We start from the raw sequence: 16,132 nt of genomic DNA on the forward strand, positions 1-16,132 counted from the left end.
CTGCCTGGTACCAGGACTCTCAGCTGTGGCACTCCTACTAGCTACCAATGTTAAAGGGGAGTTCTGGATCCAGGCAACATGGAAGGAGGGGTAATGTTCATTTCCACATACTATGGACACAGCAATAACACAAATCTGACTCAAACTGCAAAATACAAAAGGCTTTGTCTAAAGAAATCTTGGCTGTTATTTTTGTTTGTTTGTTTTTGTTATAAAAAGAATTTTTGCCAAAAATCTTCAAAAACGTTCCAAAAATGACAAACAAGCCTGTAGTAGGAACATTTCAGAAGTGACAGACTAAAGGTCTACGGGGAGCACTGTACAAAAAAGGCATCAATATCAAGATGGCTCAAAGAATTTCATGTCCCTTTATTCTCTCTGTTTTGAAAAGACAACAGCTCTGAGGAATTTACTTTAAATTGTCAACAGAACTACATCCAGCCACAGGATATTGTCTAAGCGTTTGATAACTGACACATAAACTGGATTTTTTTTAGCACTACTAACTGCATTGGAGTTCACTTTGTGTCTTTGACAGCATATGCATTTTCTGCTCTATTTGCAAATTTCTTAAACTCATTATGTTGCATTATGTTGGATCTTTAGATTTTCTATCAAACTGCTTCGTGGGGTGTACTAAGCACTAACATCTCTTAGCTCCACCTTCAGCAGCAGTAACTTAAGGTAATGGTTTCCTATATGACTTCATCAGTCTTCCACATTCTTGAGAACCCATTCTTCCCATTCAACATTGGTTCAGTTCATTGAGGTTCTTGGGTTTTTACTTACTACACATTTCATTCAAATTCCAGGTTCTGTGGCTGAAAAACAGGCCCACATCAACACCCCTCTACTACTCTACTACTAGTGTCAATGTCAGTTTGATTTATATAGCACATTTATAAGGGCATCGCCCACCAAAGTGCTTAACATTAAAATACATAGAATAAAATCAATCTAATAAAATACAATAAAACACAGATACAATCATAAAACATAGAATCCCCAAGAGCTGCCAATACTCAGGCAAAGGCCAAGGTGAACAAGTGTGTCTTAAGTAGAGATTTAAAAGTGATGAGGCCGTTTGCCAGACCATTCCACAGAGTGGGAGCCACGACTGAGAAGGCCCGGTCACCTCGAGTTTTTAAAAGAGATGGGGGGGACCTCCAGAGCTCTGGAGCTCCGGTGAGAAGGCGAGCCGCTGGGTTTTGGACCAGCTGCAGACGGTGAAGCTCTGACTGTCCAATTCCAATGTACAGGGAGTTACAGTAGTCTAAGCGAGAGGTTATAAAAGCGTGGATGACTCTCTCTAAGTCACTCTGACTAAGGTATGGCTTTACCTTAGCAATAAGCCTTAGTTGAAAGAAACTAGCCTTGACCACTGAGCTCACCTGCTTGTCCAATTTAAAAGCAGCATCTACAATCACCCAGAGATTCCTTGCATGAGTTTGTATGTGTGGTGCCAGTGGGCCAAGCTGGCAAGGACCTGGACCAGGTCGGGACGACCAAACAAGACAACCTCAGTTTTGTTTTCATTTAATTTCAGAAAGTTCAGGTCCATCCATTTCTTGATATCACTCATGCAGTTCAGCAGTGAGTATCTATAGGGTTTTGTTAACAAGAGCTGGTAATTTGTGGTCTAGAAAACTTTTTTATCTATACACACATTTTCTAAATGTGATTACGAATATGGTGTTCAAACCAGCACAGCATAGGAAGTGTTTAATTTAATAAATTAGTCCTAAAAACAGACAGTGAGAGAAAGTCAATCAAGTAAAGTCTGGTTAAACAACCAAACAAAGAAGTACTGTTGTTATGAAAAATGAAAACAGGGAAGCTGTTAGGACGAGAGGGAGCCAGACAGACAGGCTGAGCACAGAACAAAGATCTTTTAGGCACTGTGTAGCACAAGTGTTAAACAAAGCTACCTGTCAAACTGCTGTCTGCAAGAGAGTAAAAAAATCTCCTTCAGATCTCCGCAGCAAGACGACACACAAAACACACTGAAACACTCACACACACACACACACACCAACTTTTCCTTCAAAACCAGGTTAGACATGATGGAAAGACAGGCCGGCTGGATTAGCCCTTAAAAGAGCCAGTATAACATCAAAAAGACATCAGAGAGAACTTCAGCCGCTGCACATACACAGATGTACTGATATACACACACTAACAGAGGCTTGGTAACAAAGCCTCTGAGAGGGCTGATGTAATTGGACTGTAAGTCCCATAGAGCAGTGAGCTGCCTTGTGAAAAGTCAGGAGGCGCACAGCATTAATATTGAGCGTAGTGCCGCGGGGCATGGCGCACTTATGTCCACTGAATTTTGGACTCACTTGTTCTCTCCCTGCACAGGTAAGACAATGTGGACACAGTTGGAGTCAGAGCAGATCGTAAAAGCCTGGAGCAACGGTACGCTCCATAAATTAGTTTACCTCTTACTGCTGCACGAAGAGGTGAATTTAATTCTACGCATACAGAAACGTGTTTGTAGGTTAAAAGTTTCTTTCACTGTCTGGCTCATTTTCATATTATTAGACACTGTGGGCTCATCTTTTATTGCAATATAACGTCAGCACATCCATGGCTAGAAGTAGGGAGCAGTCAAACGTGTCTTTTATGGAGTACGACACAATTAAAAAGCCCATTTTAGTTCATAGTTTTCCATTTTTAATAACAGACAAATCACTGGGATCTGTTTTTATGACATTTCTAAGTAAAACAAAATTTGCTGAATTGTTGTCACATGACAGCTGGTCACAGGAATGTGATTAATGTTGACCCGGTTGTGTCAAGGAATGCAGAATTTTTATATTTTTATTGAAATATTATATTCTATTGCTAACAGTTTTTTTTCCTGGTGATTGTTTTGATGTGGCTGCAGAATGAATTAATTTTGATCACATTTTCAGATGGAAGCGCAGGTCAAACAGGAGTAGTTCACAGACCATCAGAAAGTACGAAATCTGATGATTTTGGATGATTTTACTGTTTGTTTCTATGACAAAGGAAATGTTTTGGTAGCTTTTTTTTTATTATTTTTTTTAAATACATGTTTTTTGAACCTGCCTAAGGGTTTGGACCCTAGAGAGTTTAAACAGAACCCAGAGAACAATTAAGTCTTACTGACCCTACTAAAAGGGTACCAGATGCAACAATAAATATATTATTTCTGAAGCTTAGTGTTCCAGTACAGCGGTTATCCTATTTTTAACAACCCGACCACCATAAAAATATATTTAGTACCACATCAGACAGACATTAAAATATAGCAGCTTCCACCTACCCCATTGAGCTTTGCACACAGTTCACACCGAGGTAAATTGATTCATTCCAACAATATTGTACATTGTTGACATTGATATATTGGGCACCTGCTCGCACACAACCAACAAGTGAGAACTTAATTCACAGCAATACAGTATATAGCTGAAGCACGCCAGCACAGTGCTGTTCTGCAGCCGTCTCCTTGTATACAATGTGGTTAGCTGTGTTGTTGTGTGTGGTTTATTAGCTTTCTTGCTTGTGCTCTAGTGACAGCTATAAAACAGGAATGAATGTAAATAGTCTGTTACAGTACTTTCAAAATAAAGCAAGTAGTCAAAGGTGGCACCAAAGCATCATGTTCTCAATGTGATTCCAAGTCGAACAGACTATAATTTGGAGCTCTCAGTCATTTTTTAATGACTGAGTACTAGAGAAAACCATAGAACCAGCCAACAACCGTCTTCCTCTGAAGTCTATTAGACCTAAGTGGAAATTCTAAGGAGGTTTGCAGTCTTTAAAACCACATATTAATGACCCAGAACTCCAAAGAACTTCCACTTACTTGAGTAAGAAATTCTTTGGAGTTCAAACAAACCAGACCCAAACACGTTTTCTTTAGCTCTGCAATTATTGACAATATACCATATACTGCTGGTATGCTTGGCTAACTGTTAGCGGCTCAATGAGTGAGCATGCAGCCTGCGGACTCGCCCAGGGACGCTCTTGGTCTTTTCGCGCTGCTGAGCAGAGCAAAGGCCGACTGCATTACAGTGCCGCAGTTACATACAGCACGCTTGCTGATGCTGTAATTTAAAAAAAAAAAAAAAAAAAAAGTACACTATTCTGAGATGCTTGGTATTTCACAGTGTGTGCTGGAGAAACGTGAAACGGTTTGGGTCAATAGCTTTTTAATCAGAGCATTTGCTGGAACAATTGTGAAATGAGTGCAAAAGCCTGAGGCCCGACCTAAAATACTGTGCTGCAATGAGCTGGTCTGGCAACGCAAGTTTGTTAATTACATTGGTTTATAATAGTCTTACAGCTACAGAGAGGTGGCTATTCAGCAGGTTTCAGTGCATCACTGGAACCATCTTCCTTTCTGCAGACTTGCAGAAGTCTAAGGGTGTTCACAAGCCACGTACAGACCAATCAATTTAACAACAAAAATCCTATATGCGATTCATTCAACCTATGCGTTACTTTAGCAGTACACAAAGCTGACAGCTGAAAACTAAATTTACAAACTGACTCAACAAAAAGCCAACATTTACCTTCAATACATAGAAGAATAAAAACAGACAAAACTGCATAAAATGAGACAAAACACCACAAGAATGAATGACAGGTGACATGGTGGAGATACGAGGGGAGAGAGGAAGCCGAACAATAGGCATGTTAGAGTCAACTGCTAATCTGTGATTAGATAGCGGCCCAGTTTGATAATACTCAAATGTGAGAGCAAAGGGACAGGCTCTCTTTCTCCTTCTTCTGTCACTCAAATATGTGTGTGTGAGAGAGAGAGAGAGAGAGAGGGAGAGAGAGTATATTAACAAGGCAAATAGCTTCCATGCTTTATCTTCCTGGCAGGGGAAAGAGATAAGGCCCAATGAGAGCGGGTCTGGGAAGCAGCCTGGCACTCTTCAGGCCAGCTGACAGGAATAAGAAACAAAGAGACAGACGTGAACTCTGGAGATATCTGAGGGTTTCTAACAATAACCTGCTGCAGATATGTCAGTCGGTAACTCCAGGGACACACCGACATATCTGCACATATATAAGGACGCTGTATGTCTTATCAGATTTAACAGAAGGCAAGAAGATGAATATCTGCTGTCTTATTCATTTATTAAAGATGGATAATAATATCACAGATACAAGTTATAAAGTTATGTCCAGGATGTCTACGTATTGCCTTGGAGACATATCTACTGTTAGCAAAAGTGTAATATCACTTAGTACCACCAGATGGGATTGTGAGGCCACAATATGTGAGACTGAGGAACACTGTCTCGGGGCACCCCAGGGCACAGTACTGTCTCCATTCCTGTTCACACTCTATACATCAGACTTCAGACACTGCTCACAGTCCTGCCACCTGCAGAGGTTCTCAGACCACTCTGCCATCATGGGCACTACCAGCAGAGGTCGGGAGGCGGAGTACATGAGTGTGGTGGACTGCTTTGTGGAGTGGTGCGGACAAACAATGTCACAAAAGAGCTGGTGGTGGACTTAAGGAAGCACCAGACACTCCCAAACCTGGTCAGCATCAAAGGTACCAATGTGGACAGCTACAAGTATCTGGGTGTCCACATCGACAGCAAGCTGGAGGGACCATTAACACTGATGCAGTGTACAAGAAGGGACAGAGTCGCCTGTATCTCCTGAGGAGACTCAGGTCCTTTAACGTCTGCCAGACCATGCTGCAGATGTTTTACCACTCGGTGGTCTCCAGCGTCATCTTCTACGCTGTAGTGTGCTGGGGCAGCAGGATGAATTCGGCCGACACCAACAGACTCAACAAGCTCATTAGGAAGGCTGGCTCGGTACTGGGAGTGGAGCTGGAGTCTGTGGTGGAGGTGACGGAGAGGAGAATTCTTAACAACACGTCACACCCCCTGCATACCACACGGCTGTCCTACAGGAGCACATTCAGCGGTAGACTGAGACAATTGAACAGGACCACAGAACGCCACAGGAGTATTACATTATACTATACTACATAGATTCTGTACAGTGTACTGCTTACTGCTTTGGCGAGGAAGAAGTAAACGTATCATTTAGGTTTTGCCTTTCCAGGTTCAACTGCAGCAGCTGGAGCTTCGCACCACTACTGATGTGACAAGGATGAGAAGAGTTCATCATGACCAGCCTGATGCACTGCAACTTGTCACCTACTGTGGAAGTGCTTATGTGCACAAGAGTCAATGAATGAGAGAGTAAACAATGGTTGATGCTAGAGATCAGTGGAGACCACCCACTTGCTACAGATCTACTTTCTTGCAAATGGCTTACAACAACCTCACCCTGGGACTGTGCCATCAGGCAACACAGAGGGCTGGAGGCCTAATTCCCTACAGCGCGCACACATTGTGTAGCTTATCCAGCAGGTTTTCTGTAATCTAGCCATCCATCCATGGTCTGAATCCGCTTTGTCCTGTAGTATGTGTAGGGTCACGGGGTGATTGAGTCATGTCTTACCATATTACACAGAATCATAATACACAATATCCATGTGACATATAAAACAAGAAGTGATACCTTTAAGGTATAAACACGTAAACACCACTATGAGATAGGAAGCCATCGTTTTCCCCCATTAGAGTGTTGCATCACATAAAAATGTTTATATGCGTCTCCAACTGTGAGCAGGAATGCTAACGCTATGCTTATGCACCGTTTATCATCTCCGCCCCAGACGGCTGCCTTCACTTTTAACTGCTGCAGAAGTAATGTTGGAAAGCATTTAAGAGGACGACTACCTCTACTTTAATCCTTTAACTGCACATATTTCTTTTTTTGTCAGAGCCTCCTGGAACTCTCTGATAAAACCTTTTTTTTTTTACGTTTTTCATGTTCTCTCACACACAAATACATCACTCACTAAACCTAGTCCGTTTTTTTAGATGATGGATTGGGTATTTTTGGAGTTCCAGTGTCAGATCCCAGACCAGGAAAGAGGAACAATGTTTTTTTTTGCTGACTTATTACAATGCTGCCCCACACAATGCAGCAGTGTGTGTTTCATTGCTGTCTTGATGTCTAAATAGGCTGAATCAAGACCCAGAGGAAGCTTAAGAAAGAAAAAACTAGAGGGTAAATTAGGGGGAATTTGCAGCAACGCTAAGAGATGGAAGGTTTATTTTAGGAATGTGAGACAAATTATTATTTGAATATACTAGGTAATAATGTGTGTTCTTACTTGCCACTAATACAAACACTGTTATGGCAGTAGGGGACTGATATCGCATGATATGAATGATTTACAGATTGATATGTGTGGGTGAAGACCTAGGACAAAAAGAAGAGTGTGGTGGAAAATAAAGAAAAGTGCGTTGCAGCAGTCTGTCAAAGCACGGCAGGAGGAAAGGCTCGGTTCCTCGTCTGCTCAAGTGTGTGTGTGTTTGTAGCCGTTAGGAAGTCTCACATCTCACAAGCCTCACAGCTGGCTGAATTACATGCGTGATTGCAGGCACGCCCACACACACACACACACACACAGTGTTGATAACGGCTTCTGGTAAAGCTCAGGAAAGAGGCAAGACTCAGTCCATGTGTGACCCTGTTGACCAAACCAATTTTCCCCTTGTCAAGCAGGTCTGAGTGTCTGTGTGTGTGTGTGTGTGTGTGTGTGTGTGTGTGTGTGTGTGTGTGTGTGTGTGTGTGTGTGTGTGTGTGTGTGTGTGTGTGTGTGTGTGTGTGTGTGTGTGAGAAAGTGAATGGAGTGCAGACTAATAATGGACTGAAGGAACAAAGCCTAAGACTGGTTCAAAGGGAATACAGGGTCTTGTATGCACAGCTAACCCAGAATTAAAGACGTATTTTTTTCCATTTATAACATTCACAGCAAAAAGGAGCATTATATCGCCATACTGTACAAACATACAAATGTTCCCTCACTAAACATGGATTAGCTGATTCATTTCATATGTCTTATGTGAACGGTATCCAAACCATTACATTATTTTCTGCATGATCATCTCTGGCCTGTAGATTTAATAAACAAGTCCGTTGAATCTAAAGTGGTTTGTTTAGTCAGTCACAGAATTAAATTATGATGGTGTTATTGGACTGAAATGTGGACCACATGTTAGATTTCCTTGGTTATAACAGGCTGGTTAAGAAAAGAGAACAAGCTTGTTAATCATAGGAAATGCTCTCTTCCTGAGACCATGAAGCACAAGAAGACATCAACTGTGGCCTTGTGGGTAGAAGTCTGAAGCAATGTATACATAGCCACCATTCACCCCTTCACCTTCATCCAAGGACCTTGGACCTGTGGACCTTTGATGACTTTTACATCTGTATACATGAGCCCAACGCCAACATATATCAAATCCATGTCACCCTCTGTATCTCCTGCAAATGCAGCGCTACACTAAAACCCTCAACCATCCCATAGTTGATTATTTACATTTGATATATAAGTGAAACTAATCTGTGCCACAGCACAGTATAAACAGTCACATGAGCTCTAGGAATAGCTGTAGAGCCTTATTTTAGAGTAGCTTTTCCCTATGATGTGAGTGTTGTACTGTTAGCGGCACTACAAAGAGCGGCCTTTGTTTACACCCATTATGAAAAAGGGATACAGTAGGCTACCCTTTACTCCTTTAATCATATCTGACGAGTGGTTTTTTACACACACTTAACAGCGCTTGTGTTTCTTGCATGACACAATGAAAACTGGACTCCTAACACTTTGTCACTGCCTTATCTAAAGCGTTCTCTTAGGGGAGAACTGAACTGCAGCTATGGCCTGATAATTCTCTTCTGACAGGAGACATCCTCAACTAGATGGCTGTAACTGATAACTGGGTGGCACAACACTCACAATGCAAATGCCATAGGTTCAGTCTGTACATTACAGTAGCAGGTTCAGCTACGACAGTGGATTTCCATGTCTTCCAGACCCTTCCCTCCTCTCTGTCCTCAATCCCCCTCCTTCCATCTGTAGCCTTACCCTCTCTCCTCAGCGCAGATTAGACCGGTGTATGAAGAGATTAAGATAGATATCCAGAAAATTCATTCTCTACGCCTGGTAAATAACCTTTACTTGACCATGTGTGCGTGAATGTGTGTGGATATGTAAGGGGCTTTGCTTGAGGCCCAGCAGGAGGAAAAGCAGTGATGGTCAAAAAAAGGGGGCAAAGGGGTGGCAAAGGCAATTTTCTCACTGAGTGAAATGGATTTCCCCAGTACAGAAGATAGAACACACTGCAGTACGCTGTGTGTGTGTGGGCAGTCAGTAGTGCAACTTGTCATGCTGACCTGTGCAGCGTGAGGTCAGAGATGGGATTACACCACGGGTGGCTGTGTGTCAATGAACTTGCCCCTGCCCTTGAGAGCGTTTATGTATCAGAGTCATTGATCTGAAGTCTAGATGTTCCATACTTCAGTGTAAACCTCCAGAAAGAAAGAGTGGATAAAGATGTTTAAAAGTTGTATAAATTATAATATATAGTCTCACATGGAAAGGAGAGAAAGTGAGAAAGCCATTCAAGTTAGTGCTTCGAGAACATGTCAGGAAATACAGATAAAGATCATCTTAATCCACCCAGTTTTACTGGATTAATCCTCCAGTCAATGCTGGCACGTGTGACCAACTAATGGCACAAAATTGATATTGGACCTCAGATTTTCGACTGGTACACTGGTCCAGTCATCTATTTCACAAACTACCACAAGCAACTTAACATGAGGCCACAAAAGCAAAAATCACACTGCAACCACATTACAATCATTTGGCCACATGTACTTCTTTTAAATTCTTCTGAGGGAAAAAGCTTACTGTCAACCTAGCGCATCAGAAATCCTTTTTCTCTGGAACCTTGTGCAGTTCGCCAGCACACATCCTGCAGTCTTTAGAATAACTTACTCTTGCACTCTCTGTGGGGGGGTACCTGTAGCATCGCAGGGTTTAACAGCACCGTTCTCACAAAGATAAAAAACAGAAACACTTCCACACATCCATCTGCACTGTGTCCTTGTATAACTTGGAGGGTAGAGCTCAGAGACAATGTACTGTCCCACCATCATACGAATGTATTTGAATGAAGACACCACAACACTCAGGGAAGCCTTGGTCACGGGGACAAACACACAAAAAATGAACTTTGAATGAAGTGAATCAAGGTTGCTCAGTGTGAACAAATCAGACAAATACAGACACAAGAACGAAGTACTCCTTTTGGCAGGCACATAAGAGCCCTACAGCATTTCACCATGGTCTGAGTGCTTTTAGCTACAGCAGCATACAGTGTCATGCCTTTTTTTAACTTGACGGCTCCCAATGGAACTCTAACTCTGTCCTTTAAGGCCCCTATGCTCATGAAAACCACCAAAACAAAAACACTTAAGATTGAATGAAATGAGAAGAAAAGCGCCAATATACCCACCTCTGTTTGGTGGCCGAGGTAAGTGGCGAGTTGCGGTTGTGCACATCCCACGCTCAATGGGTGTCTGATTGAACGTCACAGTCACAGTAGGCGGTCTATCAAATGCAAGTTGCCTCGGTTGCCTTGTTTGTGACAGACGTGCGAGTGCGCCTGCAGGTTCCGTTCTCTATTTGGTTCGATACAGAATCGGACACGTGCCTGTCTTCTCTGCGGTCTTTGTTTGATCGCAGAATTTTTTGAAGGGTTACATTTTTAGATGGTGGTTTGTCAACAACGCAAACTAGTCCGTTACGTTCCTGTCTCACCCTATCCTTGGTCTTAATAAGTAATTCTCCCGCAGTGTAAAACCACTTCCTCCTGCCAGCCAGCCCTTGTCACTGTGTTACTTCCCTCTCAGCTGCATCTTCCATTTTTTCCATTATCTGAGCCACTGGCTAACAGCTGGTCCACACTCCTCTTTCCTCATGCATCTAAGACAATTCCAGGCCTCTCATTTTGTCGCAGCGCTTCTGCTCTGTCACTGCCTCTCCATCTACCTTAAGACGTGGTATGCTTGATAAGATAAATGATAGTCCCCCAGTGGGTAAATGTGCAGTGTTAGGCAGCGGTGAGGTAGAAGACAGCAGCACACAGTATCATCAGACATGTAACAAAGCTACCAATGGTGAAAACAAGAGAAAATGAAAAATATGTAAATACTGTGTGTCATTATAACATAAGAATCCAACTGTACATATAAACAGAACATGCTGTACTAGATTGTGCATCATATTTTACAGCTGTAGTAAGTGTGTGATTGTAAATGAGTGTTTCTCTGTTTGTTTGTGTGTAGTGTTTGGCCAAATCTTGAATTATTTCGAAGGAGCTTGACTGTATTGTGTGTCTACCGAAGACCAAATTCCCTCTATAAATATATCAAGGTCATAGCTTTGATTTTTAAGATATTAAAGACCAGAAGACATACAAGAAAATGACGTGCAGGTGAGTAAAGAATCCAACTCTCAGAACGTTTTTTGGAGAAATGTCAAAACTATTCACACTTGTCTTTCTTAGCCACAGGCTTATGCTCATTTTTGTCATTCCTCATAATCATAATATAACCCGAGGCTAAAAATAAACACAAGTTATGAATGACACAGCTGAGAGAGAGCATTATCTCTAAAGACTTAGTCTTACTTATGGTGCTGACGAAAAACAAATGCTTCTTTAACAGGGGCTAAAGTGTACGTAACAGTCGTGCATCAAATATGGTTCCTGCTGCTGTTGAGCTGACGACTAACATTCACAATGAAGCATTTCTGTTTATAACCTGTCAGTATTCCATGTAAGACAATGTTTTTATATAAGTAACTGTGCCGTCTGTCTTGCACAACGCATCAAAAATATGTACTGCTGCAGACTCCCCGCTATTTTTTGACATCATATCAAGATCTGTCTCGGCATCTGTGTGGGCTGTTTCGGTCTCACTTTCCCTGCCTCGCTTTATGCATCTAATGTGCATTCATGTCACATTAGACTATCGCCGAGAAACATATTACTATAAGCATTGAAGTGCACATGCACAGGCTCTATTTGTCCAAATGAAACATGAGTTTTCTCTGTTGACTTATATCAGAAGAATAGATAAACACCTATATGTTAGAGAGGTTGGTAAAATTGCTGACAATCCACATATTCTGCAGCATTTTCTGGACTTTGTTGTGTTTTTCTCACAGTGATACTTGTATCATTCAATGATGCTGGGGCGAGATACCGAATCTAAATTAGTTCTGAAAGCATCAAGCACTCCTGCTGCATTCCTATCAAACTCTATTTGAAACAATATTAGTAATCAGTGGCTGTATGGTTGGAAAACATGAAGGCTAAGGTATGAGGCCTGATCGTAGATCACAGTGTTGCTGAGATTTGTGACCATACTTGGGCGAAGTTATCCTACCAATAAATTAGTAGAGGGGATTGGCAAAGGAAGAGGCCATGATGCTCTAGAACAAGACTGCCTGGGCTTCTTGTGCCATCTGATCAATCACTGACAATAAAACCTTTTGGGGAGTAGGGGTGGGCGATATGGGGAAAAAAAAAATCTCGTTTTTTTTATTTTAATTCTACGATTATGATAATCTGGCGATATGCTTTATTTTTATTTTATTTTTTTTACAATAACTCCTGTAAAACTTGCTTACCAGGACATCTATGGATAGACACAGCATTTAAAAATGGCTCTTTTATTGTTGTACTAAGCCACGGGAGAATACACCAAATCGTCAAAAACAACGTCAAATTTCTACTCTTCATGACGACAGTCTTTCTGCACATCATGCAGGTAACATAATTTTGACCGATGTCAGTGTTGAAAGCGAACCATTTCCAGGCTAGAGACATGGACCCACGTCTCGGCACTAAATCATCCGCTGGCACTGAGACGGCAGACTACTATTATGGCTGCCACCGAGGCAATATGCCCGCCGATTGGCTTTCAAGGAACGAATCACATACAGGATATCACCACGTGACTAAATCATGCCCGCTGATCGGCTTTTGAGGACTCATACACTTCGTCAATCATGTATGCCGTAAATGCATCTCATGGTTTTCTTTTTAATAGGTAGAAAAGGTAGAGATCGTCAAAACACCATTTACGATACTATCGTAGACGATATATATATATATATATATAAAACAGATTTGTGCAGTATCTCTAACATCATTATTATCTCTTTACAGTAGTTTTATTGGTGTTTTGTAAAGTCTAGTGTATGCCTCTTACACAGTGTCTTTCATGACATCAGACAGGTGTCTGATCCCAACATCTATTAGCAGTAACATTCCTCTCCATGCTGTGAGCCTTTCAAAAATGCCAGTTTATACAGTATAAAAAAGAGCAACATTTTATTCAGTGTTTATATGTGAAAAATCTGTCACTCAGTTTAGGACTGTTATCACTGTGGTGGCCACGAAAAAGGTAACAAACAAAATATGCCACATTTGGTTGATAGATGGACCAGACACAACACATGAATATGTTTTTGCTGAGGGAACATATGAACACATTGCCCTATTTAATCAATCAATCATGGGACCTGTACCATTGGAAAGTCTGTGTTGGGAGGAGGCTGGGAGGTGGTACATGCAACGTGATCCCCCTGACACTATGAGCTGTTGTGTTTTCACTTGCACATCACAGAACTTCTCCTTTCAAGGACTGAAATATGGTAACGTAAGCTAAACAACACTCAAGTTATACAGCCCAACATGGGACATAAACCCCAGGCTCCAAGAGTCAAAGGTCAATCTTTATAGCCAAACAAATGATCACATTGCGCATAATGTACCTATTGTTTTGATGGAGTCTTCTTCCTAGATAAAGAAAACAACAAAGCTATTTCACAGCTAAGGTGTCTAAATGTATTTGTTTCCAAACCACTGCAGTCAAACTGCGACTGTTTCTGTCTCTAAAGACGGGTCGATGAGACACCTGAGTATCGAGCGTCATGCTTTGCTTTTCCAGTGACAGGATTTTTGCTTTAATCTGGATTGTTCTAAAAGATGGGGAAGGCAGCTGGGACCATCATCCCTGCTATCATCAGATTACTGTGACAGACACAAGGAAAGGAGATTGGGATTAGTTTTCATCACAATCAAGTGTCATTATTTGTGTTCATTATAATGACTGTGGAAAGGATGAAAGGCTCCTCTTAGAATTCAACAACTGGCGAGGATTTGTTGAATCTTGGATCATTTTTGTATTGTGTCAGAGATATTCAGCTGGCACATAGCCCCTGTTATAAATTCCTCCATCCTCCGTTCAGCTCCTCCCTCACCTTTCTCAGGCCTTTCCCCCTTATTTTCCCCAACTGTATTTTTGCCTTCATGCACTGCTTCCTTCTTTCTTCCACCAGATTCCATTCTTGCTGGAGTTTGCCCTTTCTCTGCCCTTCCCTCCTTGAAGCACTTAGCTTTGATTAGCAGGATGACGGGAACCCTTCTATTCTGTTCATCTCTCCATTGTTTACTTCCTTCCTCCCATCCTTCCCTTGTTGCCTTTCTTCCGTGGACGAGGCTACATGCTGTGATCTGTATGCAGGCAGGGACGTTAAAAGCCTGCCAGTGGGGCGCATACAGCCAGTACCAGCTGTACTTTTACTGATCAAATTTTAATCAAAGGGCCAGTCTTTTTGAGTCAGATCCAGGCCACGGCCAACAGTCACAGCCACCCTCCTCCCTGTACACCTGCTCCTTCTGTCTGTCTCTAACACCTCTCTCTTTCCACATCCATCACACAAAATGTCTGCTTCCTCCGTAAACTAACCTGTAAGTAAACCTACAAAATGCACCTAAAGTTCCAGCTTCTCGGCAAGAAATGACGCACACCAGATGATTGTTAATATACCTTGTGGTGACATCAGGCCACAACTCCAAATAAGGAAGCTACATAATAATGCCTATAATTGTATGGTGTTGTAATTCATTGACAAAACTAGTAGGATGTGAAAACACGAACATTTAGCATCTCATCAGTAAGCAAGCTGCATTCCTGCCTTTACACCTCCCGTTTGCCTGTCACTGAAACCACTGATATCGTCTTTCAGTTCCATACCAGGGATGTCCATCAAAACCCTTCAGCCCTTCAAGGCCTCCAATCAGCTATCTATCTACCTCCTCCATCCTCCAGAGGACCCTGACTTGCAGCTGAAGAAGACAGACCTCTCAAGGCTCCGATGAAATACAGCAGGGTCATAAGCTGAGTGACTCTCATCATAAAAAAAAAAGATGAAGCTGACGAATGACGAGGAGTCCATTTACCCTCAATGTTTCACACTTGTTGAGTGGTTTGTCAACCCTAGGCTTTTTTCAGGGTAATTTCCCTCTATATAAAAATGGTGTCAAAATTGTATTTTTATTTTTCTGCTTCTCCATAAAATGTTGACAGTGTTGACTAATTTTTGGAAAACTAGTAGAGGCAGGCAGAGGGCACTGCAGTATGCTTTTCCACATTATTTGTCAACAATCAGACAATATCATCAAAATGGATGTGAAAGCACACTGGTCCCAGCGCGAGCGGCAGACACCACACATCCCGTTTATACACTCCTGAGAAGCCGTGATCATAAATCAACGTTCTTGCACCGCAGGGTAAGTGAATTCTGGTATGTAGCCTTGATAATTCTTACCAGTAGGAGCTGTCTGATGCATGCAATGACAGAAATAACAGGCAGCGATGGCGATAGAAAGTACTGAATTAACTATTATCCTGCTTTGTATTTAAGTGTTAGACCTAGCCTCCATGTCACCATTGATTGAATATTTAATGAATGCATATTGAACGACTTTGCAGCAGTACTAAGCCAAATTGGCTGGCTAGCTAACAATACAACTTACTTTGGCAAAAACACAGCTGTTCTTACTGATCCCCGGGAGGTTCAATAGTACATGAGGCCTCCCACACAGCTTAATCCATACCCAACATCTGTCCAGCTGCGTTTTGGGTTTGATCATTGTTACCTTGATCGGAAGCTTGCCAGATGCGGTTGCTAAGATATGATTGGCTAGTAGATGTTCTTAGGAGCAGTTCCAGTTAAGGTGACATTTTATATTCTACCCACACAAAAGTTGGAAGTGAAGCAATCAGACTCTGGAAGTTCTGTGTCTTGTTATAACACGACAGCTATTACTATGCAATCATCTGTTCTATGCCATCTGTTTGATAAATCAGCCTGCAGGCAGCAAGATTCTTCTATACAAAGTGT

The 16,132-nt window shown here is 41.9% G+C and overlaps 1 protein-coding gene across 1 annotated transcript in view; it reads right to left on the reverse strand.

Moving 5' to 3' along the window:
- The window catches only part of man1a1 (mannosidase, alpha, class 1A, member 1), a 101,932-nt gene that overhangs the window by 34,988 nt on the left and 50,812 nt on the right, over positions 1 to 16,132 (reverse strand). The gene's annotated exons all lie outside the window — the stretch shown is intronic.

Source organism: Parambassis ranga, unplaced genomic scaffold, assembly GCF_900634625.1.
Source record: "Parambassis ranga unplaced genomic scaffold, fParRan2.1 scaffold_21_arrow_ctg1, whole genome shotgun sequence".
Taxonomy (NCBI): Eukaryota; Metazoa; Chordata; class Actinopteri; family Ambassidae; genus Parambassis; species Parambassis ranga.